The 27,839-nt window shown below is 39.9% G+C and overlaps 1 pseudogene and 1 gene segment (V, D, J or C); both read right to left on the reverse strand.

Moving 5' to 3' along the window:
* Positions 1-27,839, reverse strand: part of LOC105731229 (immunoglobulin kappa variable 2-29-like) — a 356,755-nt gene that overhangs the window by 205,299 nt on the left and 123,617 nt on the right.
* Positions 23,100-23,239, reverse strand: LOC135275667 (5.8S ribosomal RNA; annotated as a pseudogene).

Consider the following 27,839-nt stretch of genomic DNA (forward strand, 5'->3'; position numbering starts at 1 on the left):
GAGCAGTAGTTTGTAGCTCTCCTTGAAGTGGTCCTTCACATCCTTTGTTAGTTGTATTCCTAGCTATTTTATTCTCTTTGTAGCAATTGTGAATGGGAGATTGCTCATAATTTGGCTCTCTGTTTGTCTGTTATTGGTGTATAGGAATGCTTGTGATTTTTGTACATTGATTTTGTATCCTGAGACATTTCTGAAATTGCTTATCATCTTAAGGAGATTTTGTGCTGAGATAATGGGGTCTTCTAAATACACAATCATGTCTTCTGCAAATAGAGACAATTTGACTTCCTCTTTTCCTAATTGAATACCCTTTATTTCTTTTTCTTGCCTAATTGCTCTGGCTAGAATTTCCAATACTGTTTTGAATAGGAATGGTAAGAGAGGGCACCCTTGTGTAGTGCCAGTTTTCAAAAGGAGTGCTTCCAGTTTTTGCCCATTCAGTATAATATTGGCTGTGGGTTTGTTGTTAATAGCTTTTATTATTTTGAGATATGTTCCACTGATACCTAGTTTATTGAGAATTTTTAGCATAAAGGGCTAGTGAATTTTGTCAAAGGTCTTCTCTGATTCTATTGAGATAATTATGTGGTTTGTGACTTTGCTTCGGTTTAAGTGATGGATTACATTTATAGATTGGCAAATGTTGAACCAGCCTTGCATCCCCGGGATGAAGCCTACTTGATCATGATGGATAAGCATTTTGATGTGCTGTTACATTTCCTTTGCCAGTGTTTATTGAAAATTTTTGCATCAATGTTCATCATGGATATTGGCCTGAAATTTTCTTTTTTAGTTGTGTCTCCACCAGGTTTTGGTATCAGGATGATGTTGGTCTCATAAAATAAGTTAGGGAGGATGCCCTCTTTTTGTATTGTTTGGAATAGTTTCAAAAGGAATGGTACCAGCTCCTCTTTGTATGTCTGGTAGAATTTGGCTGTGAAGCCGTCTGGACTTGAAATTTTTTTGGTTGGTAGACTAGTAATTGCTGCCTCAACTTCTGACCTTCTTATTGGTCTATTCAGGGTTTCAACATCTTCCTGGTTTAGTCTTGGGAGGGTGTAAGTGTCCAGGAATTTATCCATTTCTTCTGGATTCACTGGTTTATGTGCATAGAGTTGTTTGTTTTAATCTCTGATGGTACTTTATATATCTGTGAAATTGGTGATGATATCCCCTTTATCATTTTTTATTGCATCTATTCGATTCTTCTCTCTTTTCTTTTTTGTTAGTCTGGCTAGTGGTCTTTTTTTTTTCATTTTTTTTTTTTTTAAATCCTGAATTTGTTTTTTTGAAGAGTTTTTTTGTGTCTCTATCTCCTTCAGTTCTGCTCTGATCTTAGTTATTTCTTGTCTTCTGCTAGCTTTTGTATTTGTTTGATCTTGCTTCTCTAGTTCTTTCAATTTTGACCATAGGTTGTCAATTTTAGATCTTTCCTTGTTTTTCATTTGGGCATTTAGTGCTATAAATTTCCCTCTAGACATTGCTTTAAATGTATCCCAGAGATTCTGGTATCTTGTGTCTTCATTCTCATTCATTTCAAAGAACATCTTTATTTCTAACCTCATTTCATTATTTATCCAGTAGTCATTCAGGAGCAGGTTGTTCAGTTTCCATGTAGTTATGCAGTTTTGAATGAATTTCTTCTTTCTGAGTTCTAATTTGATTGCACTGTGGTCTGAGAGACTGGTTGTTATGATTTCTGTTCTTTTGCATTTGCTGAGGAGTAATTTACTTCCAATTATGTGGTCAATTTTAGAGTAGGTGCAATGTGTTGCTGAGAAGAATGTATATTCTGTGGATTTGGGGTGGAGAGTTCTATAGATGTCTATTAGGTTTGCTTGGTCCACATCTGAGTTCAAGTCCTGGATATCCTTGTTAATTTTCTGTCTCGTTGATCTGTCTAATATTGACAGTGGATTGTTAAAGTCTCCCAATACTGTTGTGTGGGAGTCTAAGTCTCTTTGTAGGTTGTTAAGAACCTGCTTTATGTATCTTGGTGCTCCTCTATTGGATGCATATATATTTAGGATAGTTAGCTCTTTTTGTTGCATTAATCCCTATACCATCATGTAATGCCCTTCTTTGTCTCTTTTGATCTTTGTTGGTTTAAAGTCTGTTTTATCAGAAACTAGGATTGCAACCCCTGCTTTTTTTTTTTTTTTTTTTTTTGGCTCTCCATTTGCTTGGTAAATCTTCTTTCCTCTCTTTATTTTGAGTCTATATGTGTTTTTGCATGTGATATGGGTCTCCTGAATACAGCACACCAATGGGTCTTTACCTTTTATCCAGTTTTCCAGTCTGTGTCTTTTGATTGGGGCATTTATCCTGTTTACATTTAAGTTTAATATTATCATGTGTCAATTTGATCCTGCCATTTTGATACTAGCTGGTTGTTGTGCCCATTAGTTGATGCAGTTTCTTTATTGTGTTGATGGTCTTTACCATTTGATATGCTTTTGCAGTGGCTGGTAGTGGTTGTTCCTTTCCATGTTTAGTGCATTCTTTAGGAGCCCTTGTAAGGTAGGCCTGGTGGTGATGAAATCTCTCTGCAGTTGCTTATCCGTAAAGGATTTTACTTCTCCTTCACTTATGAAGCTTAGTTTGGCTGGATATGAAATTTAGGTTTGAAAGTTCTTTTCTTTAAGGATGTTGAATATTGGCCCCCACATTCTTCTGGCTTGTAGAGTTTCTTCCAAGAGATCTGCTGTGAGTCTGATGGGCTTCCCTTTGTGGGTAACCTGACCTTTGTCTCTGGCTGCCCTTAGTATTTTTTCCTTCATTTCAACCTTGGTGAATCTGACGATTATGTGCCTTGGGGGTTGCTCTTCTTGAGGAATATATTTGTGGTGTTCTCTGTTTTTTTTGAATTTGAATGTTGACCTGCCTTGCTACGTTGGAGAAGTTCTCCTGGATAATATCCTGAAGAGTGTTTTTTGGCTTGGATTCATTCTCCCCATCACGTTCAGGTACACTGATCAAATGTAGATTAGGTCTTTTCACATAATCCCATATTTCTTGGAGCCTTTGTTCATTTCTTTTCACTCTTTTTTCTCTAATTTTGCCTTCTCATTTTATTTCATTGAGTTGATCTTCAATCTCTGATATCCTTTTTTCTGCTTGATCGATTCAGCTAGTGAAACTTGTGTATGCTTCGCGAAGCCCTCGTGCTTTGTTTTTCAGTTCCAATAAGTCATTTATATTCTTCTCTAATCTGTTTATTCTAGTTAGCATTTCATCTAACCTTTTTTTCAGTGTTCTTAGGTTATTTGCATCAAGTTAGAATATGTTCCTTTAGCTCAGAGAAGTTTGTTATTACCCACCTTCTGAAGCCTGCTTCTGTCAATTTGTCAAACTCATTCTCCATCCACTTTTGTTCTCTTGCTGGTGAGGAGTTGTGATCCTTTGGAGGAGGAGAGGCATTCTGGTTTTTGGTGTTTTCATCCTTTTTTCACTGGTTTCTTCCCATCTTCATGGATTTATTTACCTTTGTTCTTTGAAGTTGGTGACTTTTGGATGGGGTCTCTGAGTGCATGTCCTTTTTGTTGATGTTGAGGCTATTTTTTTCTTTTTTAGTTTTCCTTCTAACAGTCAGGCCCCTCTGCTGCAGGACTGCTGGAGGTCCACTCCAGACTGCTTGCCTGGGAATCACCTGTAGGGGCTGCAGAACAGCAAGAATTGTTGCTTGTTTCTTCCTCTGGTGGCTTCGTCCTAGAAGGGTACTTGCCAGTTCTCAGCCAGAGCTCTCCTATATGAGGCGACTCTTTGGATATACAGGGATCTGGGAGCTGCTTGAGGAGACAGCCTATCCCTTGTCAGAGCTCATGTGCTGTGCCGTGGCTCTGTTGCTCCCTTTGGAGCTTCTGGGCAGGAACATTTAAGTCTGCTGCAGCAGAACTCACAACAACCCCTTTTCCCAGGTGCTCTGTCTGGGGAAGGTGTGGCTTTATAATTCCCTGACAAGCTGCTGCCGTTTTTCAGAGATGCCCTGCCCAGCAAGGATGGAGTCTAGTCACAGTCTGCCTTCAGAGGTCTTGTTGAGCTACTGCGGGCTCCACCCAGCTGCTGTGTAAACTTCTTTGTGCTTTGTTTACATGGGTAAAGTTAGAGCTGCCTCAGTAATAGTGGACACCCCTTGCTAACAGGTTGCGGAGCTCAACCATCCAGGGTTGAGCTCAAACTGCTGTACTGGCTGCAAAAATCTCAAGCCAGTGGGATTCAGTTTGCTGGTCTCCATGGGGGTGGGACCTGTGAAGCCAGATCATGTGGCTTCCTGCCTTCAGCACCCTTTCTCTTGGGTACAGGTGGCTCTGTCACGCAAACACTCCAGGCATCAGTCAACACGGCTACTCAGATTTGTGCCTAGAACTTGTGGCACTGGCTGAATTTGCTGCCCAGATGTGCCCTGGGAACCCACAGTGGCTGTTGACAAGTGGGGATATCCTGGTTTATGGGCTGCAAAGACCACGGGAGAAGTGCAGCATCCGAACTGGAGCTCTGGAGTGGCTAGAGACATTGCGTTGGCCTCCATTGTGTAGGAGGAAGGGTCCTCTGGCCTGTTGCATTTCCCAGGTGTGGAAGCACCCCACCCTGCCTTGATTTGCCCTTCTTGGGCTACACCCACTATCCAACCAGTCCCATTGAGATGAACTTGGCACCTCGGTTGCAAATGTGGAGATCACTTGCATTTTGCATCGCTCTTGCTGGGAACTGAGCTCTGGAGCTGTTCCTATCCAGACATCTTGGCGGAAGTGTTTTTCCACAGATTTAAAATATATTTCTTTATTTCACTGAATACAAATTGTCAAAAAATGTTTATTCTGTTTAATTATAGACATATTTGATCATTCCATGGACAAATACTTATTTTTTCAACCTTTACAATCTTGAAAATATTTACACATATAAATTTGCATTAATCAGAACATAATGCTGGGTGTGTTTTCAATATGTGGCTTTTAATATAATTTTTTTAAATGGCCTCATTGGGGGAAAAATTATTTTAACTTAAGTAAATATCCCTTTTTGCCTCTCTTGTGTCCTATAGAGTTGCCCAATAAGAGGTCCTCCCATGAGATTTGGTAGTCGGAAATGGATGACTCAATATTCTCCATTGGTACCTAAGACAGACACAGGAACAGAGGTGAGGACTGGAAAACACCTGGAAAGATGCTGTAGGAAGCTGAGAGCATTAGCGCCCTCACCCCTAAACTTCCAGAAAGGACTGAAGACCACATGGTTAGATACCCATACTTCAGGTGCAGATGCAGTTCTGATTTCTGAGGGAAATCAGAGGACTAGAGAATCCTGCTTCTAATATCAACTTTCCTGACTACTATATCCTTGACTTTGATAGCTTATAGTGTGAAAGTTAATCGTAGGAATTGGGTCATTCTTGTCATACTCAACAGAGCCAAGAAACCAGAGTGGAAAGGCATTCAGGAGCCAAAATATTATTTCTAGAATGCAATTGAAATAGGCCCTATTATCCCATGGAACTAACGTTTATGGTTTATTGAATAAACATAGAAATGGACTCCCCCAGTCTTAAAACTCAAGATAGTTACATTTGTCTTATCTGAGTTCTTTTTTCAGGAAACCAACCATCAGGCCCCCCGATACTATTGAAAAACTGTACTTACATATCACTGAATCAGGACAGTGAGACATTAAATCCTTTACCCATTATGATTGCCTAACTGACCTCCCGCTTCCTGTTGACCAAATTATCTTCCTTACCACTCCCTAATTCATGTTTTCTCACATTTCTTCCCTGCTATTTAAACCCCTAATTTTAATTGGTCGGGGAGATACATTTGAGAATGATGTCCCATCTCCTCAGCTGCAGCACCTGATTAAAAGCTGCTCCTTGGCAATACTTACTGTCTTAGTGATTGCCTTTCTGTGTAGTGAGCAGCAAGATCTACTCCAAATCCCTGGCATTTCAGTAACAAAACTATTTGGAAGCTTCACTGCTTTGGCTTGTTGTAACCTGAAACCAAATTTACCCACAACTTCTGATATAACTTGATATAATTCTAGAATTCACTTTGTCCACCACTGCTTACGAGTGTGAGCTTGCCAAATCCCAATCCTTCTAGTGCCAATAAACTTTCTCAAATAGCAATAGGTAAAGTTTTCCCTTTGTCATAAAACTCTAGTCTTCTCTTTGTTCTTTAAACATATTGAAGACCACTGAATTTTTCTGTATGCGCCATTTGCCAAATATTTCTTTGCAAACAAAACATTATAATTAGAGATTTATCTTTACATTTTATTTAGACTTCAGTAGCTCAGACTCTAATTCTCTGTATTAAGACAACTCTTACTTAAATTATCTTCTCTGTTATATTAATTCCAATTGAAGCCATAAACTAGATTCCTCAGGTGTAATGATCTCTGTCTTTGTTAAATCAGGAGAGGCATTGCTATATCTGTGCAGTTGGGGCTGAGAAAGAGAAAAGAATTAGGGTGTAGAAATGACTTTGTATAACCCTCTACCAACACCATCAGAGTGTGACTGTATCTGAGGAACACTCTCAGCTGATAAGAGGAGCAGCTGGGGCAGCCCAGTCTCATGCATCTGCTTCCCTGGGGGTTTATGTTTGGGTTTGTAACACTGTGAGAGGGTAACTGTTATATCATTGACAGTAATAAGTTACAAAATCTTCAGGCTGCAGGCTGCTGATGGTGAGAGTAAAATCTGTCCCAGATCCACTGCCGCTGAACCTTGATGGGACCTCACTTTGTAAACTGGATGCCTCATAGATCAGGAGCTTAGAGGCATTCCCTGGTTTTTGCTGATACCAGGCTAAATCATTGGTAATGCCCTGACTCGCCTGGCAAGTAATGGTGACTCTGTCTCCTACAGATGCAGACAGGGAAAGTGGAGACTGGGTCATCTGGATGTCACATCTGGTACCTGAGATTGGAAACATAAAAGCAAATGTCCATACAATTAGTCATGTTGTTAGAGAACTTCCCTGAATAGCCAGGCAGTACTGACCACACTCGGCTGAGTAAATTCTTAGTGTTCCCCTTCCTTACCTGGGAGCCAGAGCAGCAAAAGCCCCAGGAGCTGAGAGGGGGCCCTCATGTCCATACTGTATTCTGACTGGATCTGATTCTGCATGAAGTGTGACCAGCCTATTAGTTAAGTCTTCTGGGCAGGAGGAAGTGCTCTGGGAACATGCAAATGAGCAGGGAATGGGGCAGGCTGGGCAAAGCTGCAGGTCTGGCTCATCTCAGCAACTCAGCACCGGCTCAGTGTCCCCAGGTGTCTCAGATAAGACCAGCGTAGCATAAAGTTGTCTGCAGAGAATTTGTTTCTATCGGTTACTATTTTGTTATGAGAAACATTTTGGGGATATTTTTTGACAATTTGAAATATTCTCCAGGAGTTGATGGAATAATGTATTTCATTGGTGTTTGGGGATAATTTGGGAGAATATTCTTGTTTGTGGAAACACATAGTAAATGTTAGATGGTAGGATTCTCAGGTCTTCAAAAGACTCTTACATGATTTTGGTTAGGGAAGGGGGTACTTTGCACTATACTTGCAACATTTCTGTGACTTTAACTTTGTTCCTTTCTAAAAAATTTTTAAATAAAATTTATTTATATTGTGCTATATATTTGTAAGTATTAGGTAACGGGGTTATGCCATAGTTCTTAGCAGCTTAAGATCAAGCAATTTACTACAGATACACAAAGAAGATATTGTGTTTCCACAGTGCATGCAGCACTCACAGATCCATTATCAAGAGCCACAGGTCTCTTTAAAACACAGACACTAAATGAACAGCACCTTATTCTTGTTTTGGGCACTTTTGTAGTTGACCTTCTTTTCTGCATTGAGTATTATTTCTCAAAGATCATCTTTCTTAATGAGGGCGGCCACTGCAAGTATCATCTCTCTGTCATGCACCATCAATGACACTTTCTGTTTTTTTTTATCAGTGAGTGGGACATCATCCTGACCCAGACACCAGCCTTCCTCTTAACATCTTTAGGAAACAGACACTCAATCTCTTATCAAGCAATTGCCTATGTACATGGAGAAATCAGTTGAACCCAGATGAAACTGGACCCAGATTTGCACTCGTTATATCTCACATCTCTAATGTGCCCCAAAATGTCATATCCTGGCTCAGTAGCAGGGGAAGTGGATCCAACTACGTCAGCATCAGTGGGCAGCAGCCTAGAGCTCCACAAAATTTTACCGATGCCTGACCAGGGCAGCAAAATCACAGTGCTGTAGCCTGGCACAGTCCTTTCTGATGCTTTGTGAGCAACCTGAATTTTAAGAGAACTTGCTTATATTGGGAGAAAGGAAGAAAGTTCCATTTGTCCTCTGACTGCTGAAAATGAACTGACAAAAGGAAGATTAATAAGAGAAAAGGCAAACAAAATTCATTTAAAGTGCAGTGGGGTATCATAGCAGGGTAATTTTCTAGAAAAAGGGAATTGGAAAGTGTAGGCAACCTAGAGAGAATAGATGAGAACAGAAGTGCATCCTCAAAAGAACAGGTAATAGCCTGTCTGGATAAAGTGTCAACGTCCAGTCCCTTCTATTTTTGATTCCTGTTGTGTGTTAATCTTCCCGGATATAAAATTTCTCAGCAAGAATTTTCTTTACAATTGGTTTTCTTCTGGAGAATCTGCTTTTAGGCAGATAAGGGATATTTAGGAAAAGCCTTTCTGGGCATTTGCTGCTTTCTAAATGCCTTTGGTTTTACATAATCATCATACCAATGCAGCATAGTTTGAGATGTTATTTTCTGGATTCCTTTACCTGTAACCCACCTGTCAAGATCCTGTTTCAAAGACATGCAGCTGCAGATTGAAAGAGCAGTTGACCCCTGAACAATGTGGAGGTTAGGGCACTGACCACTGGTGCAGGTGAAAACCTGTGTAGAACTTCTGCATCCCTAACTTAAGTACTAAGAGCTTAATTTGGACTGGAAGCCTTAGTGATAAAATAAATAGTTGATTATCACTTTTTTTACATTACATATATTATATACTATATTCTTCCAATAAAGTATGCTAAAGAAAATATTTTATTAAGAAAACCATAAAAAAGAGAAAATGTATTTACTTATTAAGTGCTTGCTCACAGGTGACACACACAGAAGAAAATATAAATGGATCTGCAAATTTCAATCTTGAGTTATTCAAGGGTTGACTATATCATGATGAATGAGCAGTCCCCATCTGTAGTCTAGGGCTTTCCCCTTTGCTGTACATCTGCTGAATTCCAATGGCCATATATATGTCTTATGTTCTTTATGATCTTTGGGCAGAGAGCTCTGCCTGCATGTATTGCTGGCCACATGGCCTGGAATGTGTACCTCTTAGGAAAGTGCTACAGTTTGACTACATCCTCCTTGATTCATCTGTTGGAAAGTTAATTCTCAGTGTAATGGTATTGCCAGGTGGGGCCTATTGAAATGTGTTTAGTTCATGAGGCTGGAGCCCTCTAGTGGAATATGTTAATACCATTATAAACAGGGATTATGGGGCTGGGATCTCCCTCTCTCTTCCGCTCCTCTGTCATGTTAAGGTATGTCCTTCCTTCCTTTGAAGGACTCAACGCTCCAGGCATCATCTTGAAAGCAGAGAAAGCAGGCATTAACCTGCCTATGCCTTGTTCTTAAATTTCCCATTCTCCAGAAGTGTGAGAAAATAAATTTCTTTTCTTTATGAATTGCACAGTGAAAAGGAATCTATTACAGCAGCTTAAAAGAGAACAAGAGAGAGCTCACAATCAGTGAGGACAGGATGGGGTGGATACATATTCCAGTTTCCTCGTCTCCCAGGTGGAATAGCCCAGAGGAATTTAGTTCATGTTTCCACATTTGGTTGATCTTCAGTTATCACGAGTCAGGTGGGTTGTTGGTGTGTCTTTTAACATTCATGTTCTGTTCCCTCCTTCACTTTCCTTCTTTCCTCCCAGTGTAAATTTGCTGCCTAAACAGGAATCCTCATTGCTAGTAGACCCAAACTAGGATAGTAAAAAAATCATTAATCTTTTGTATGAGGGGATATTTCTCATCTGAATTCTTATCACCTCTCTTTCTTTTACACATAGGAATATTCAAGAAGAACTTAATTATTTTTTTACCAATTTATTACAGATTGAATTTATGCAGTTTTTTTTTCCATATGTTACAGCCAAAAATTATGTTGTAAGCTACCAACCAGCTGAATGGGCTCCTCTTTTGGCAGAGAGAACTTCAAAGAAATCTAAAAAACTAGGTTAGGCCATGACTGGCAGGTGGGTTTAGATGTGCCTCATTATACTCTCCTCTCTTTCTAGTTCAGACACAACTGACCAGCATTCTCATTACAACAGAGATTTTTGGACTGACACAATCTCAAGGTATGCTTTGTGGCAATAAGATACCATACTCCAACATGACAGACAATAGGTCCTGAAGAAAATCAAAATATTTTACCCTAAAAGTATTTCTTTTTTTTTTGAGACAGTGTTTCGCTCTTGTTACCCAGGCTGGAATTCAATGGCGCGATCTCGGCTCACCGCAACCTCCACCTCCTGGGTTCAGGCAATTCTACTGCCTCAGCCTCCTGAGTAGCTGGGATTACAGGCATGCGCCACCATGCCCAGCTAATTTTTTGTATTTTTTTTTAGTAGAGACGGGGTTTCACCATGTTGACCAGGATGGTCTCAATCTCTTGACCTTGTGATCCACCCGCCTCGGCCTCCCAAACTGCTGGGATTACAGGTGTGAGTATTTCTTTGACATATTCTGAAGTGACCCTGCAAAGCTGCCTGTTGTGAGGGAAAAATTTGCATTCTGTAGAGAATCTCTTCCTCTTACTAAGTCTTTTCCAAAGAGTCTGACTTCTTTTCAGGACTGATAAGCAACATTCACCAACTCCTTTTTCTGCTGCCCATAGGATTCATTTATGTGACAAGAACCTTGGCTTCCACACTCCCTTATCCAAAGCCAAGCATTTCTTTATGATGAATCCAAGTCTTTAGGCAGAGCTTAACTCTTTCAACCAGTTGCCAATCAGGAAAGCTTTGACTCGCCTATGACCTGGCAGCCACTGCTTCAAGATATTCCACCTTTCCAGGAAAAACTAACGTGTATCTTACAGGTACTGATTTATGTTTTTGTGTATAAAACCAATGTGTAATCAAACCACCATGGACACATGTTTGCAGGACCTCCTAAGGCTGTGTCACAGGCCATAAGCCTTATCTTTGGAAAAATAAACCTATACATTGATTGAGACCTGTCTCAGATACTGTTTTGTTTACACTGGGTCACAAAATTTAAAAATCCTCTAAGACTATCTACACATCAATAAATCTACATGAGAGATGGTGGAGTGCGCATACCCCAACAGTTAAAACTCACAAAACATATGCTCTTGCTTCATAAAAACACTTTGTGATTCTTCAAATTTTACTTTAGAGAAGGACAATTTTGGGGAATATATTTATTGTTGGTGGAATTAATAATGTCTCACCCCAAAAGATGTCCATGTCTCAGTCTCTGGAACCTAAGTGTTATACGAGTTAGTAAGAAATTATTTTAGGCAGATAGAGAGGAAAAGGGGTCCTTGGGAAGGCTTTGTTTCTTTTAAAGCAACTCCAGAAACGTTTCTTGTCTAGCAAGAACCAGGCTGGAAACTTTTCTTGTCTAGCAGGAACCAGGCCGGAAACGTTTCTTGTCTAGCAGGAACCAGGCTGGAAACATTTCTTAGAACCAGGTTGGAAACTTTGCTATGCAAATGTTGGCCATTAGTGTGGGGAATGCTCCCATGTGAAGACCCTCGGAATTGGGCCTCAGCATATGGTGAGCTTGAGCCTGGACACAGTTTCCCATTGGAGGCAGTCGAGCTATGGGAAAGATGAACTGAAATCAAAGGATCTATGAAAATAATTTTACTGGACCATGATGTGATGCCTATGTGGTCTGAGAAGACATTGTGTCTATTTTCTGTTCCTGCATTTATGACTTTGTTTACCCACTATTGTGGGGTCCTGTACTTGTTCTTGTGACTGCTGTTTGCAAAGATAATAGGTTTACTGCCTCTCTGGTGCCTTGTATAGATCATTAACTTCTTATCTATAGGTTTCCTCACCCCGGTAATGAGACCCACCTGCACGACCCAATAATGAGACCCACCTGCATGACTTAATTGTATCCGATATTGTATCTGATTTTACTATTGTGTTATCTGCTGCCTAAGCTTGTATCCTGAGGACTTTTTGTTCCCTTTGATGTATGAGATAATGGTGTCTGTTCCTGCAAATTAAGTAGGACAAAGACATATATACTAACTATGTGCAAAATAAAATTGCTGTCTAAGCATTGCTTAGTCAGCCCTCCAGACCCTGCTTGCCTGTCCTCTCTTTTTCTGCACACTCCCCTATTCAGGTCGGAACCCTCTTGCTGGCCAAGAGTCCCCGGCAGACGTGCCGGTCTCACAGGAACCCAGACATTAGAAACTGGGTTCACCCAAACTAGCCATTCAGGAAGCTATCTTCTTCCTTGCCCCTACATGTGCCTGGCAATATAGCTGCCCTCACATATCCCCATGTGTGTAGAACATTATGTCACTCTGCATTTGCATATTAAAAGGCTATGGTGGGAGGGCCAGTTTTTTCCCAGGCTAAGGGAAAGATATGCCTGGTCAAAGAAATTACCTGAGCCCTATGCAAATCCAACACCACCTCCTCAAGCCACCTCTTAAGATCAGCCACTTTTCCCATTTCCTCTGTCTTGTATGGAGGAGCTGTTTTTCTTCTTCCTTCTTTCTTGCATATTAAACTTTTCCTTAAAACCACTCCTCATGTGTCCCTGTCATTTTATGCAATCTGACATGAGACCAAGAACCCTGATGTTCCTCCAGTCATCGGAGCTGTATTACAAGATTTCTACCTTCCACAGCAAAAAAAAAAAAAAAAAAAAAAAAAAAAAAAAAAAGGGGGGGACAATGGGGAGGGATGTAATTTAAGGAAGGAAGGGGCCATGGAACCAGAAATCTGGGAGCACCTTGAAAATAAAAATCAGAGGATCCAGTTCTCTCCTCTGGAGCCTCCAGAAGTATTACAGCCCTACTGACACCTTATCATTAGCTCAGTGAGACTTCTGACCTCCAGAACAGGGTAATACATTTATGTTGTGTGAAACCAGTAAGACTGTGGCAATTTAAAGAAAGCATTAGGAACTAATGTAAGGGGAAGAGATGTCTTTTAACTCAATGAGTGCATGGTTGTCCTCTGGTCTAGGAAATATTTCCACCTTGTTATCTGGTGTCAGTTATGGCAAGAGACAGAGAAAATTGTTCTGAGAGAAGAGCTAGCATGAGATTTCTTTTTAGCTAGAAAATCTCTTGGGTAAAATCCCATGATTATCTCTTATATGATCTGGGTATCACAGAGTTTAGGGGTCAGATCTGCCCATGATAGTGTTACCAGGGGAGTACCCAGATCGTAGGTTCTTGGCCTCTCTAACGTCAAAGAATGGCGAAAGGGGTTCCGGAGGCCCAGTAAGTTTACCGTTCAAATAAAATCATGGACCCAAAGCATTTTGTGGAAGAGCAATTTATTAGAGAGAGAGAGAGAGAGAGAGAAAGAGAGAGAGAGAGAGCTCCCACATGATGTGGGAAGGGAACCCAGAGAGGGAAATCCATTCAGATAGGAGCAGCTGAAGTTTTAGCCCTTGAGTTATTCCCTCCCATTCATGTTCTCATCCAATGAGAGGAATTCCTTCAAACTACCTCTGGAGTGATTGATCTTTGACTCTGATACTGGATTGGCTACTTGCACAACCATCAGTTACAGAACTTCCTCCTGACAGAGCTTTCCACAGGAATGTGGGACAAAAGAGTCCCACCCGGCTTTCCAGGGCACCAGAAGATCAGACAAAGAATTCTACATGGCCTGCATGGAGGAGGTGATCAAAGAGCCCCAGCCGACTGAGGCAGGAAGTCCAGAAATTCCTGCATTTGAAACTTGTCCCCTAGCAGACCCAGAAAGAGAAGTTTCTTTAACACAGTCCCTCAATAGGAGGAAGAGGGTTTTCTTTGTTGGTTTGTTTTTATATTAGGAGGGAAAATTAGATTTTCAGGACACAATCTGAGAGGGGCAGACTGAGTCACAGATATTGTAAGAGAAAGAGGAGATGTGGAAGGAGTCAGGGCAATGAAACATGTGTCATTGCTCCCATATCTAAATTGAAATAATTGATTTTAGAAGGTGAAGCAAAGCTCCTCACCTTCCATATTCTTATGAAGGATCAAATTCTTCCCAGAGTCCTGCCCCTCCTTCACTCCCCTGACATTACATGGTGGAGTTAATCACATATGCCCTTAATCCCTGCTCCTCTCTGGAGCTGGGAGAGGCTCACTGTCCTCACCATGCCCGGCATGATAGAGCTGGGGCCCTAGGCACCAAAGGAGAAGAGGATGGTTTCTGTGCAGGGGATAAGAGCTTCACCCACATTTTACATTTCACTATAATTCTAAGTAAAGTTGTGTGGAGCAAAGAGAACATATGGGCAACTTTACCTGGTGGCATTGGAAGAGGCCACACTCTGAGAATGACAATGACTTCACATTTCTAATTTTCCAGGTGGCAAATGCTAGCTTTAGCAGTTGTGAAAATGTGGACTTTGAGTTTAAGAATGAGACAGACTTTCAGGAATTGCAATAAATGAGAAGACATTTGGAATAGGGTTCTTCACCCAGGGCTATGTTCAGGCTGTCAGTGCCTGAGAGCTGCCAGGCACTCGCCCTGGGCTGTTGAGAAAGCAGCTGCTCCCCTGAGTCACAGGGCTGAGGACCTGGGAGGAACCTCAGGCCCTGTCCACAGGGTTGCCTGGCAGGAGCTTCAAGAAAGGAAACTGCTTATAAATTCACAGGAGCTGCATTAAGCATATAAATCCCGCACCTTGGCAAGAGTGAAAGTCTCAGAGATTCAGACCTTAGGGCTGAGGCTTCGCTCCTGGGCTGGCTGCTGTCAGCTCTGTCCTCCCTAGTCCTGAATGATGGGGACCCTTTTGGAGCCAAAAAGGACTCCTGAGGAATAATTCATATTGTCAAAAAAATACCTAAAAAAATGTTTCTCAAAGTGAAATAGTCTCAAGTAGAAACACATTCTCTGCAGACAATTTGTGCTACTGTGATATTACCTGGGAATCATGGGGACGCTGAGTTGGTGCTGAGTTATTGAGTCACAGCCAGGCAGCACAGTCCCATGGGCACAATATCTTCACTTGCCAGGTTTCTATCAAAATGAAAGTATCTTTCTTGACTGTGGAAAACATAGGGGAGGAGGTGGTGGTCAAGGAATAGCAAAAGGAGTACTTGGAGCTGCCTGAGCCCGCCACTCTGGTTTTCCTTGATGTTTTCAATCCATTTAATTCATGATAATAAACACCTTTCTGCCTAACCAGTCATAATGGCTTTTCTCAGATACAACTGATTCAGCGATAAAATTAAAGAGAAAAAATAAATATGCTTTTCAACTTTTAAGCTGACCAGGAGACTGTCTCTGGTGTTTACAACTCCATATCCCATGATGTGTTTCATCTTCCCTTTGCCTCACTGGAGATCCAAGTGCATGTAATGCTTCACGACTGTCTTCCCTAGAACTTCATCCTGATGTCTATTGAAATCTTCTCTGAGTTTTACCTTTGGAAATGGCCATAAATAGAAACATTCCAGAAGGTCCCCTAGGTTCCATATTTTCTGTACTTCCTCTCTAAAATATGTAAAATCAATTCTATTTGCTCTTGCCTTATATGGGCTAGAACTATGGCCCCAACACACACCCTAACACCCTACGTTGACAATTTACCTAGTATTTTATTAAGTCTAAATGATCACATGCTTATCATATCATTTCTTCCAATGTAATGGAATAACTGGTTTAAGAACCATCAACCAGAATACCACATCCCTAAGAATATAGACCTAGAGTATTTCAAGCTGTTCAACTGGCATAACAATGATGAGTCTATAGCTCATTTTCAAAATATAAATATTCTTGATATATTCAAGATATAAATAAACATCTATAGTTTGTGTTTCAGAGCGTCCACCACATCTGACAGCATAGCAATTCAATAGCACAAGGGTTTGTGTGCCAACTTTGCTTGACTCATGATAGGATTTTTCCCTGTAAAGGGAAAGCTGCACCTGTGCACATGACAAGATCTTGGGCTACACTTTGCTTCACTTTTTTTTTGAGGTAAATAAACTGCTTGATCCTAAGCCATATTATGGAAAAATTTCCTGACTCTGATGAAAGCACTTGGAAAACCCTCAAATAATGTTTTATGCAGAAATATAACTGAAAAGAAAGTCAAATTCATATATAGAAAAATAACCACTGCCTTCCTCATGTTACACGAGGCCCACTAGAATCACCTGACACCAGCTGTTAGTCTGAGTCCTGATATATGGTGCAACGTTAGGGGTGCAGGAGGAGCCATTCTTCTTGGCAAATTAGATTTTCTGAAAAGCCAGAATCTCTGTTAATTCTCAGTTAGTTGACAATTCAAAATTTCAGGTATATTCTCAATTATTTTATTGGTCTCTCCCTTATGATCCAGGCAGCACAAAATCAGGTCTTCTCTAGAACTCACTGTTGTATTTTTATGCCAAGAGAACATCAGTAGACAATCAGCAAATGGGCTTGCAGTCTGTAAAAATAGCTACATGGAGGTGATTATTTCTCATAGAGACTAAGATGCTAACAGGAAAATGTAAGCCTGGCTGCCTCGCTGGGAGCCGAGTAGACACGCCCCTCACTCTCCGCGCCTGAAAACTACGTCACCATTCTGAGCACATTACTCAGCTTTTGCCCTCTCCACGCGGGCTTCCTGTACCCGTTTCCACATTCCAATCTCAGCCCTGCACCCGCCGAAATTTTAAAAAAGCCTGCCAATGACCTGCCCTATGGCAAGCTTGCCCTGTATATTCTCGACCAGCCCCTTGTCCATGCCCGGTCCCTTCATATCCAATGAAATTACCTCCTCTTTGTTTCCCGGCAGTCAATCAGCTACCTCCACTCCCTATAAAACCTCATGCCCCAAGAAGAGAAGCGCGACTTCTCCGGCCCCTCCTGTCGGACTGTAGAACCTCGCCCAGGAGCTGATTAAATTTCTTTATTCCAATAACTGGCCTCAGTTGCCTCATTTAAATCTCAGTTGCTTCATTCAAACCTTACAGAAAATATTTATTTTTGTTTTTTTTTTTCTTGGTGAATCAATAATAGAGAACTTATTTTTGAAAATATTTCAGAAAGTCAAGTATCTAAATCTGGTAGGGATGCCCTTAGAAATTTGGTAAGGAGCATATATAATTTTATTTCTAAAAGTCCATTTAATGTTGTTAGCTAGTACATGACATTTAAAAACAAAACAGGACGTTTTTCAAAGGACATTTAAAAATTGAGTGAATGTAGAAAAGGCAAATAAATATTTTTGAATGAATAAATATGTTTAGAAAAGTCAGTAAATATAGGAAGAATGTGTAAAAAAAACATTAGCAACAAAAAAATTGGAGATGGAATTGTAAAATATACTTTTTTAAAGCATCATAAAACATTAAATTCTTATGAATAGGTAATAAAAGATGTGAAGTTTTTTTTTTTTTTTTTTTTTTTTTTTTTTTTTTTTTTTTTAAGACAGTCTCACTCTATCACCTAGGCTGGAGTGCAGTGGTGAGATCTTGGCTCACTGCAATCTCTGCCTCCAGGGTTCAAGCTGTTCTCCTGTCTCAGCCTCCTGAGTAGGTGTTCACCACCAGGCTAACTTTTGTATTTTTAGTAGAGACAGGATTTCATCATCTTGGCCAGGTCCATCTTAAACTCCTGGCCTCATGTGATTCACCTGCCTTGATCTCCCAAAGTGTGGGGATTACTGGTGTGAACCATTGCATGTGGCCTAAGATGTGAAGTCTTGATACTGTACAAAACACTACTGAAATGTCAAAGAAGATCTCTAGATTATGGTTTTGGTTTACTATCCAAACAATCATACCATCTACAAATAATAACTATTCATTTTCTTTATTTTCAGTACTCATGCATTTTATTTCTTTGTCTTGCCCTAAGAGATCCATTACAGTATTGTCTAGAAACAGTGATAGTTTATATCTTTTAAAAATATCTAGTTCTAAAATGTAGAAAAACAATTTTTCAGTATTTAATGTGATTTTGTGTGTGTGTGTGTGTGTGTGTGTGTGTGTGTTTGTGTGTCTGTCTGTTTAGGACATTTTCACACAAACAGGGTCTAAATTTTATCCAATGTTTTTTTCGATACCAGTTGAAGTGACAATATACTTTTCTTCTTCTTTAGCTAGGTTAAATGTGATAATTCTATTGATCAAATCTTTTAAATCCTTATTATGTTATTTTCTGCTTTTCTATCATCTCTTGAGTATAAAGTCTCCCACCATAACATGGAGTTGACTTTTTCTTACTTTATTTAATCACTTTTTGATTTATATATTTTAAAGTTATATTTTGGGTCTACAAAGATTTAGCATTTTAATGATTTCCTAATAGATTGACCCATTTATCAATATGAAATATCCCTTTTTCTCCCTTGCCTTAAAGTATGTCAGGTTTCTTCAACTCAGTTTTTGCATGATATGTACTTTCATGCAAAATTTTTTTTTAAATTTTAATTTTTTTTAATTTTCAAGGCCATTTTATGATCTTATGGCAATGTGTATTTTATGAGCAGCATAAGCCTTTCATTTCACTCTGGTTTGATAATTTAAAAAATTTACTTAGAAAAGTTTGTCTGTTTATAATGTCTAAATTATTGGTAGTTGGAGTTAAATCTACCATCTTTTTTTTTTCAGATTTCCTGCTTTCTTGCTTTTCTTTGGATTAGTCATTTTATTATATTTTTCTTATGTTAACTTATGAAATATGCGATCATTTATTATATAGCAGCTATCCTCACCTTATTGCTTCCTAGTACAAAATATTAATTTATCACTTCCCAAAACAGAAAGAGTTAGATCTTTTAATTCCATTTACACTACTTTTTTGTGTTATTTTTTATGCAATTCAGCTATATGTGCATTGCAATATTTATGAACCATTACATCTATAGTTGTGTGCATTCAATATTAATTTGTATTTATCCATATACATATCTTTTCCACTGTCCATCTCTTATATAGCTTTATGTTTCTATTCAGTCTTACATTCCTTCTGTTGCAGAACTTTCTTTAGCATTTCTTTTATAGAGTACTACTGATAAATAACTGCATAATATTTTGTTGTTTTACAAACAGTATTTATCTGCATATTCATTTTGCCTCATTTTTTTCTTTCCTTTTCAAAGGCCCCCAAAGATGATAAATTACTTATGGATATTTATTTTCCGTCAGAAGGATTGAGTTTCTTTTGAGTTATCTTTCTTATACATAAATATTGCCATACTACTTCATATTCAGCAAAGATAATACATAGGTATATTAAACACAATTAAATTGCCATTGGATATATTTTCTTGGCAAAGGTAGCCATCTGCCATATAACTATGTCCTTAATCAAAGGCAGGATCATTTTGATTTGTCAATTCAAACCATTTACTTCTATGATTAACATGATTAAATATATCTAGTAAATATATATCTAGAATGTAAATACACTCAAGTACTCCCTGAAAAAAATAGGATAAAATGCTGTGCTTCTGCTGTCCCAGAGAGAGATGTATGTTAAGAAAAGTGTAGGGGGGTGAGTGGTTCACTCCTGTAATCCCAGCACTTTGGGAGGGTGAGGTGGGTGGATCATGAGGTTGAGAGATCAAGACCATCCTGGTCAACATGGTGAAACTCCATCTCTACTAAAAATACAAAAATTAGCTGGGTATGGTGGTGTGTGCCTGTAGTCCCAGCTACTCGGGAGGCTGAGGCAGGAGAATTGCTTGAACCCAGGAGGCGGAGGTTGCAGTGAGCCGAGATCGTGCCATTGCAATCCAGCCTGGGCAACGAGAGCGGAACTCCATCTCAAAAAAAAAGAAAAGAAAAGTGTAAAGTAGAAGGTAGAAGATGGAAGGGAAACTGTTTTAGTATCACCAAATCTTATCAAGGTACATGTACTTGATAAGTAACTGCTAAACTGCTAAACCAAATCAAAACCAAGAATGTGGTAGTTTTGTATTACCACTAATCTGTTTCATTTCGGTGGCTGTCAGGCTGAATGTGTTTAGTTGATGAATGAACATAGGCAAGGCAGAGAGGATTACTATGAGCTTTGATTCAGCTTTCCCTTGCAACATGGCTGGTTGTTCAGAGAACACTGACCTCCCTCCATTCTCCTGCAGGTTCTGCCAGGCCAAGACTCTTGCAGCTGATAAGGACTAAAACCGTGGTACCCGAGATGTAACTGAGATATTGATGATCAAGAGACCTCAGCTGTAATGTATTCTCCTGGGTTCTCCAGCACCTTCCTCTTTAGCCTCCCAAGATAATCTACAGTGTCTGCTCTCCAGATAAACAACACATGTGGGCAGCTGAACCACAGTAAGAAGGGAGGTTTTTGTTCAGTGTTGTACCACTGTGATAGGATGTTGTAGAGCTTGCATGCAGTAATAAGCCCCAACATCCTCAGCCTCCACCCTGCTGATTTTCAGTGTGAAATCGGTGCCTAACCCACTGCCACTGAACCTGTCTGGGACCCCAGAAAAACGGTTGGAAACCCTATAAATCAGTAGCTGTGGAGACTGTCCTGGCTTCTGCAGGTACCAATTCAAATAGGTGTTTCCATTACTATGCAGGAGGCTTTGACTAGACCTGCAGGAGATGGAGGCCGCCTCTCCAAGGGTGATGGGCAGGGAGAGTGGAGTCTGGGTCATCACAATATCTCCACTGGATCCTGAAATAGTGAGAGAAGTGCAAGGTTATGTACAAACATTTTGAACCATTAAAATGATATTCTTTCTGTTATTTACTTTACGCTAAGTAATTTTTGTGTGATTTTGGTTCATACTCCTAAACATTCAGGTTTAAAAAGAACCAACATTCACAAGGCACAAAGGGGCCTCAAGATGTTGCCTACACTATTCTCCTCTTCCTGTGTCACACTTTTCACAAGCGCACCAGTCCTTTTTCCTTCTAGGATATGAAATTTAGAACTATAAGAGTGAAGAATCTTCTATTTTTCACTCTTGCAGTTCTAAACTTTATACACCTTTTCTTGTAGGTCAAGACGTGCATGTGGACAGGTAATGGGACCTACAGAGCTCACCCTCCCACCCCATTCTCCTCCCTTATCTCCCTTCTGTCCTTACCAGGGACCCAGAGCATTAGCAGCCCCAGAAGCTGAGCAGGGAACCTCATTGTGAGAAGGTGCACTGAGGAGTCCTGATCATAAAGGCAAGGTTAGAGCTGAGCTTTTATCTCAGACTTCCAAGGGAAGGTCCTCCCTATGGGACAGTATGCAAATCCCCTGGTGGGTGCAGTGGGGTGGAAAGAGACAAAGAGAATATGGGAACATCAAGTGTGAGCACAGTGACATAATGTGTTCTCTGTGTTTGGAGAGAAACTAATAAAGTTTGTGCTGCCTGAGTGAAGAAAGGGACATATTTAATCATGTTCTTTTATTTCCTCAAAGAGATTTCAAATTTGTTTTTATTTTCTCAGACACATTTTACACTTGTCTTCAATAGACTGAGTTTCCATAAATATTTGGCTTTTATTTAATTTTATTTTGTATATATTGTTTTTAATTTTATTATATATTATTAATTTACTTATATATATAGATTTTTTGAGACAGAGTCTCACTCACTCTCTCACCCAGACTGGAGTACCATGGTAGGATCTCGGCTCACTGCAGCCTCTGCCTTCCAGGTTCAAGCTACTCTCCTGCTTTACCCTCTGAGCTAGCTGGGATTACTGGCATGCACCATCACGCCTGGCTAATTTTTGTATTTTTAGTACAGACAGAGTTTCACCATGTCGGCCAAGCTGATCTTGAATTTCTGACTTCAAGCGACACTCTTGCCTCAGCCTCCCAAAGTACTGGGATTACAGGCATGAGCCACCGCACCTGGCCAGTTATTTGTATTTATTATTTTTATATTTATTTTTACCATCTAGATTTTAAAAATTAGTTTTATTTTAGTTGCTAAAATCCCCACAGTAAATGACACAAATATTAAGTGGGTAACTGAATGAAGTTTGTGCATATTCACTTTCAAGGTGGAACTACAGAATATTTTGCATAGTCTGTGCGCCCTTCATGTGCCTTCCCAGTCAGTAACTGCTTCCCATCCCAACCATGGTAACTGTCATTCTGACATCTGACACTGTAACACTATAATTCGGGCTTGTCTATGTTGATCCTCATATAAATTGTATTGTGTCTTTTTTCCCTTCTAACTTTTGTCTTGTTCTTTATTACTTTTGAGTTCTTCATTCCTTCCTGTGGATTCCTGTTCCTATCTGCTATCATTTCCTGTGAGTCTGAAGGATTGCATCTTGAATTTGTTGTAAAACGTAGCTTCTATTAACACATTTATTCTGTTTATCAAAGAATATTTTCATATTCCTTTAGTTTTCAACTGTATTCTCACTGGATGCAGAATTTCTGGTTGCCTTCTTTTCCTTTTTGTATTTAAATATGTAATTCCAATGTGTTCTAGCCTCTGTTGGTGCTGATGGAAACTTAACCATTGGCTTCATTACTGTTTCCCTGAATAAAAAGTTTGCTTTTTTTTTTGATAAATTCAATAATTCCTCTTTGTGTTTAATAATTTTGACTATAATGTGTTCCTTTATGAATCTCCATGTTTATTATAAAAGCGTTTCACTGTTTCTTTTATCTATAATGTGTTTCATTAATTTTGTAAACTTCTCTCATTGTTTTTCCAAATATTGTTTTAGCTACTTTTTCTCTCTCTTCCTCTCTGTGATTCTCATTATGTATTTGTTGGCATTGTTCACTTTGAGCTGTAAATTGAAGTCTTATGCATTTGTTCTTAAATTTTTTTTTCTTTCTTTAGATTCAGGAATTTCCATTAATTTCTATTTCTTTAGTTTCAAGTTCACTGGTTCTTCTATCATCTGAGAATGCTATAGGACCTATCTAATACCTTTTTTTTTTGTAGCCCCAGGGAACCAAGTACATTCAAAGTGTCAATGGTCAATGTGTCCTGCAATTCACATTAATTCTTGCAGCTAGCTGCATTCTTCATCAACACATGAGCCAAGTCATCCACTGCTAAGAGTAAAGATATGGGATACTTCATGGATTTGTGTGTCATCCTTATGCAGTGGCCATGCTAATCTTCTTCGTATCATTCCACTTTTAGTATATGTACTGCCAAAGCAAGCACATATCTTATACATTTTTAATTTAATTATTATACTGTTGGTTTCTAGAATTCTCATTTGGTCATTTATCTTAGCAACTCTTTGTTTTTTAGACTTCCTCTTTTTTTATAGTGTCTGCATGCTGAATCATTGTCCTTATATTTTTCTTTTGAGTCTTTGATTGTAGCTTTAAAAATAATTGTTTGAACATCTATACAGTAACTGCTTTATAGTCTTTGCTAAAGTTAATACTTAGCACAGTTGAGAGTCAGCTTTCACCAACTTTTTTTTTGTTGTAATGATAGTTGTTTTGTGTTTTGTTTCCCCATTATTGATCATTCTTTTCTATTTCTTTGCAGGTGTGTGTGTGTGTGTGTGTGTGTGTGTGTGTGTGTGTTTACTGAAAATTATACATTTTAGATAATACATTATTGTACCTCTGTCTGGATAATGTTTTATTTTTCTGAGCATTTTTGAGTTACTTTTTAGTTACCTTTTGAACTTACTGACAGTCACCAACTTATGATGATTGTACTTAAACACTTTTTGACTTTACAATGGTGTGAGACTGATACACATTCAGTAGAAACTGACTGTACTTTGAGTACTCATAAAACGATTGTTTCCCCTTTCAGTGGAATATTTAATGAATTAAATAAAATAGTCAATACTTTTTTATAAAATAAACTTTGTGTTAGATGATGTGTTTGGCTGTAGGTGAATGTATATCTTCCAAGCACATTTAAGGTAGGCTAGGCTAAGATATGATGTTCAATAGGTTAGGTGATTTAAATGCATTTTTGACTTACAGTAGTTTCAACTTACAATGGGTTTACGGATGGCAACCTCCGCAGAAGTTGAGGAGCAGCAGCGTTCTGAAGAATTTATTTCTCATTTGTTAGTCAGAGAGAAACTGGGACAGTGGAGAAGGATGTTGCAGTAATGAAGGAAGAGGTCATGGAGCCAAGGATGTTGGGGTATCTTGAAGATGAAAAGCAAAAAATTAGATTTTCTCCCCTGGAGCCTCTGGAAGGAATACAGTCCTATTGACTCCTTGATGTAGCTCAGTGACACTTCTCACCTCCAGAACTGTAAGATAATAAATTTGTGTTCTGTGGAGCCAGTAAGGTCATACCAATTTGTTACAGGAACAGGAAACTAATGCAAGCGTAAGAGATGACTTTTATCTTTCTGAGTGCATGATTGTCCTCTATTTTCCCACATATCTCCATTTTGTTGTCATTTGGTGTCAATTGTGACAAGAGATGTAGAACATTTTATTGGAAGCGGGGGAGGTAGTGCCAGAATTTTTCTAAGATAGAAAATCTCTTGGGTCAAATCCCTTTGCTTAGCTCTTGTACAATTTCAGTATCTGAGTCCAGGGTTCAGTGGCAAAGATATGATGGCAGTGCGGGGATTATTTAATTTCATATTTGGAGGTCAAATTAGATTTTCAGGACACAATCTGAGAGGGGCAAACTGAGTCTGAGAGAACAGAAGATGAAGAGGTGTTATAGAGGGCGTCAGGGAGATGCAAGATATATCCCTGCTCCCAAATCCAAAATAAAGTTGTTTACAGTTTTTAAGGGCTTTGATAGTTGTGTTTTGTAGAAAGAACTGCAGATGGGACTAGTTTAAGATTAGGGTCATGATGGTGTGAGACAGAGGCAACAGAGAACTAAAGCTTTCACACCCCCCTTATGGTTTTTCTCTCTCATTACAGACCATGAGCTCATCTATGAGATGAACATGGTCATGTGGAAGGAACATGGTAATCAGGCAGAACTTGGTTCAAATCCCAGTCCCAAAACTTTCTGTCCATGTGACTCTGATCCATGTGAGATGTTTATCCATGCAAAAATGTGGTTTTGGAAGAGAGAGGATGGGGCATGAGGGACCCTGCAGGGCATAATGGCAGGGGCTGGAGCGAGAAGCAGAGGGCTCCTGGTGTGGGTCTGTCAAGCCAGCCTCATTTCTCCCAGCCAAGAAACCCTTCTGAAGCACTTCTGAGAACCACAGCATCTGCACATCTACACAGGCTAGCATGCATTTGGGATCCCCAGCCTTCTGGGGAACAGCTGTTGAGGTTTGTGCTCTGAGCTATAACAGAGGCCTGATCATTGGTTTCCTCATCTGTGAAATAGAGCACTCTGTATAACATGGGCTGTTATGAGGGTTAACAGATGATGTATTTTGAAGTGCAGGTGTGTGCGTGTGTGTGTGTGTGTGTGTGTGTACATCCAAGTGGATGTGTGTGTATATATATATTCATATACACTCAATCCCCTTTCCATATACCTTTAAATAGAATAAACAGACTATGTATTACTAGCTATATGTCATTTTAAAATCAAATTCTTCAGTAGTTATCTTAGAACTAGCAGATGTTTCATTATAGGCAGTGGGGTTTCATGTGCATTGTTTCCATCATAAAAACTTTCACGAATCCATTTATGTGTAGGATTAGAAAGATAAAAAAGATTGCAGTGGACCATACCACTTTTAGTCTCAGTTTTCTCTGGCCCCATTTGTGTTAATGTTCTCTCTTGGGCTCCTAAGGCTGTGGTCACAGATCTGAGTTCTAAATTCTTTCTTTGCATAGCCACAGTCTTTCCCAGGACTTACCCCAGTACCCTCCATGCTGGTGAGCCAGACCTACGCTCCTGCTACTCTTCCCAGAATCCAGCACTAACTACTTGGAAGATTTTCCTTGTAAGCCCTCCAAATGTAACTTCTGACAGGAGCCTGGCTGGAGCAGTTAGCATCTTCCCAGAAAAAAACCCTGAGAAGGAGGGGAAACCTGCAAACATATGTAGCATGTTGCTGTTGAGGAGATGCATACAATACCCAAATTTTATGTCTTTTCTCACAGTTTTTAATCTTTGTTTTGGTTACAATTCTAATTTCATGACCTTGAAAGAGGGAAGAATATAGGAGACTAATAAGACTGTACAGGCTTAAGTATAAAAAGAGAAATGGAGACAAGAAGAGAGCAGACATCATTAACTCCTTGAAGTCGTTTGAGTTTCTCTGCTATGGACGTATCAGGACCAAAATGTTAGGGGAGGACAACACTTACTTTGGTTCTTGCTCTTCATGCCTCAGGCTATTAGGAGTCTGTTCACATTGGGCCATGACTACCCCATGCAAAGCCTTCTGAATACTTTCCATTTCATTTTCTGGTCTCCAAGAATCACAGCTTGCTGACTATGACCTTTCCACTAGGACTCGTGGAGTAGAGTCAGAATTACAGGCTCATCACTGGGCCAGGATGTGAGAGAAACAAGGGTCACAGCTCTGAAAATGTATGTCTCCTGTCTGAAGCAAGGATAACTTGGACCCTTAAATTCAGGATAGGAATTAGAAGAAAATAGTAAGACATTCTCCATTCAGTGATATTGACAAGATGCACTGGAGTTGCCCAATAGAGAAGAAGGCAAGGTGGCAGGAGGAAGAGAGTGGTGTGAGTTCAGAGCTATCCCTCAATCTGTTACCCTGAGAAGGTCCAAAATCTTCAGCAGCCCTCAGGTTAGCCACAGATTGGGGGAGGTTTGTGCACAAGTAGTGACAGTAGGAATAGTACATGCCCTTATAGGCAACTTCACTGCTGATGTCCGGAGTGATGTCTGTCCAGGCCCATCACCCCTCACCTGGGACCGCTCCCTGTCCAGGAGGCAGTAGGAGCTAATAGGAGCTCAGAGCCAGGCTTAAGATTTTATGGACCCAGGATAGGACACTGTTAATACTCTGGCTGTTCCTGCAGGTGACAGTGACCCTCTCCTGAGACACAGGAAAGGTGCCTGGAGATGCGAACCAAATGACCTCACAATTTGCATCTAAGCGGGGAACAAAAGTGGACATCCCCAAACAATAATATAAGCAAGTAGCTTATTCAGATTGATGCAATTCTGATCAGAAAGTAAAAGAGGCTAATCACTGCATTGTCAAGAAAATGTTCCTGCTTAATGCAAACAAACTGAGGATAAAGCCTGAGTCCTCCCTCCTCACCAGAGAGTCAGAACAGCAGGGGGAATAAGAACAAAGCTGAGTCCCCATGGCCATGAGATGCCTCCTGAGGCTGATCCTGTTCAGAGAGTGTGGGGACAGTGGATTTGTCTGCTGGGACAATGACACTAAAATACCCCAGCTTGTATGGCTTAAATTGCAGGAATTTATTCTAACAGTTTAGGAACTTGGATACTCCAAGATCAAGGTCCAGAAGGGTTTTCTTACAGCTGAGGCCCTTTTCTCTGTTTTTCAGATGCCACTTTCTGGCCAGGTCCTCACATGACCTTTCCTGGGTGCATGCTTTTGGGGTTAGGTGTTTGGGGAAAAGCTCTATGGGGTTTCTTTGTATAAGAACACTAATCCCATTGAATCAGGGCTCTACTCCTATCACCTCATCTGACCCTAATTACCTCCTGGAGGTTTTATCTTCAAATGCTGCCATATTGGGAGTTATAGTTTTAAAATATAAATCTGTGAGGCTCAATTCAGTCTGTAGCAGGTGGGCTTTG

Source organism: Aotus nancymaae, unplaced genomic scaffold, assembly GCF_030222135.1.
Source record: "Aotus nancymaae isolate 86718 unplaced genomic scaffold, 86718_ANA_hifiasm-v0.15.2.pri h1tg000017l, whole genome shotgun sequence".
Taxonomy (NCBI): domain Eukaryota; kingdom Metazoa; phylum Chordata; class Mammalia; order Primates; family Aotidae; genus Aotus; species Aotus nancymaae.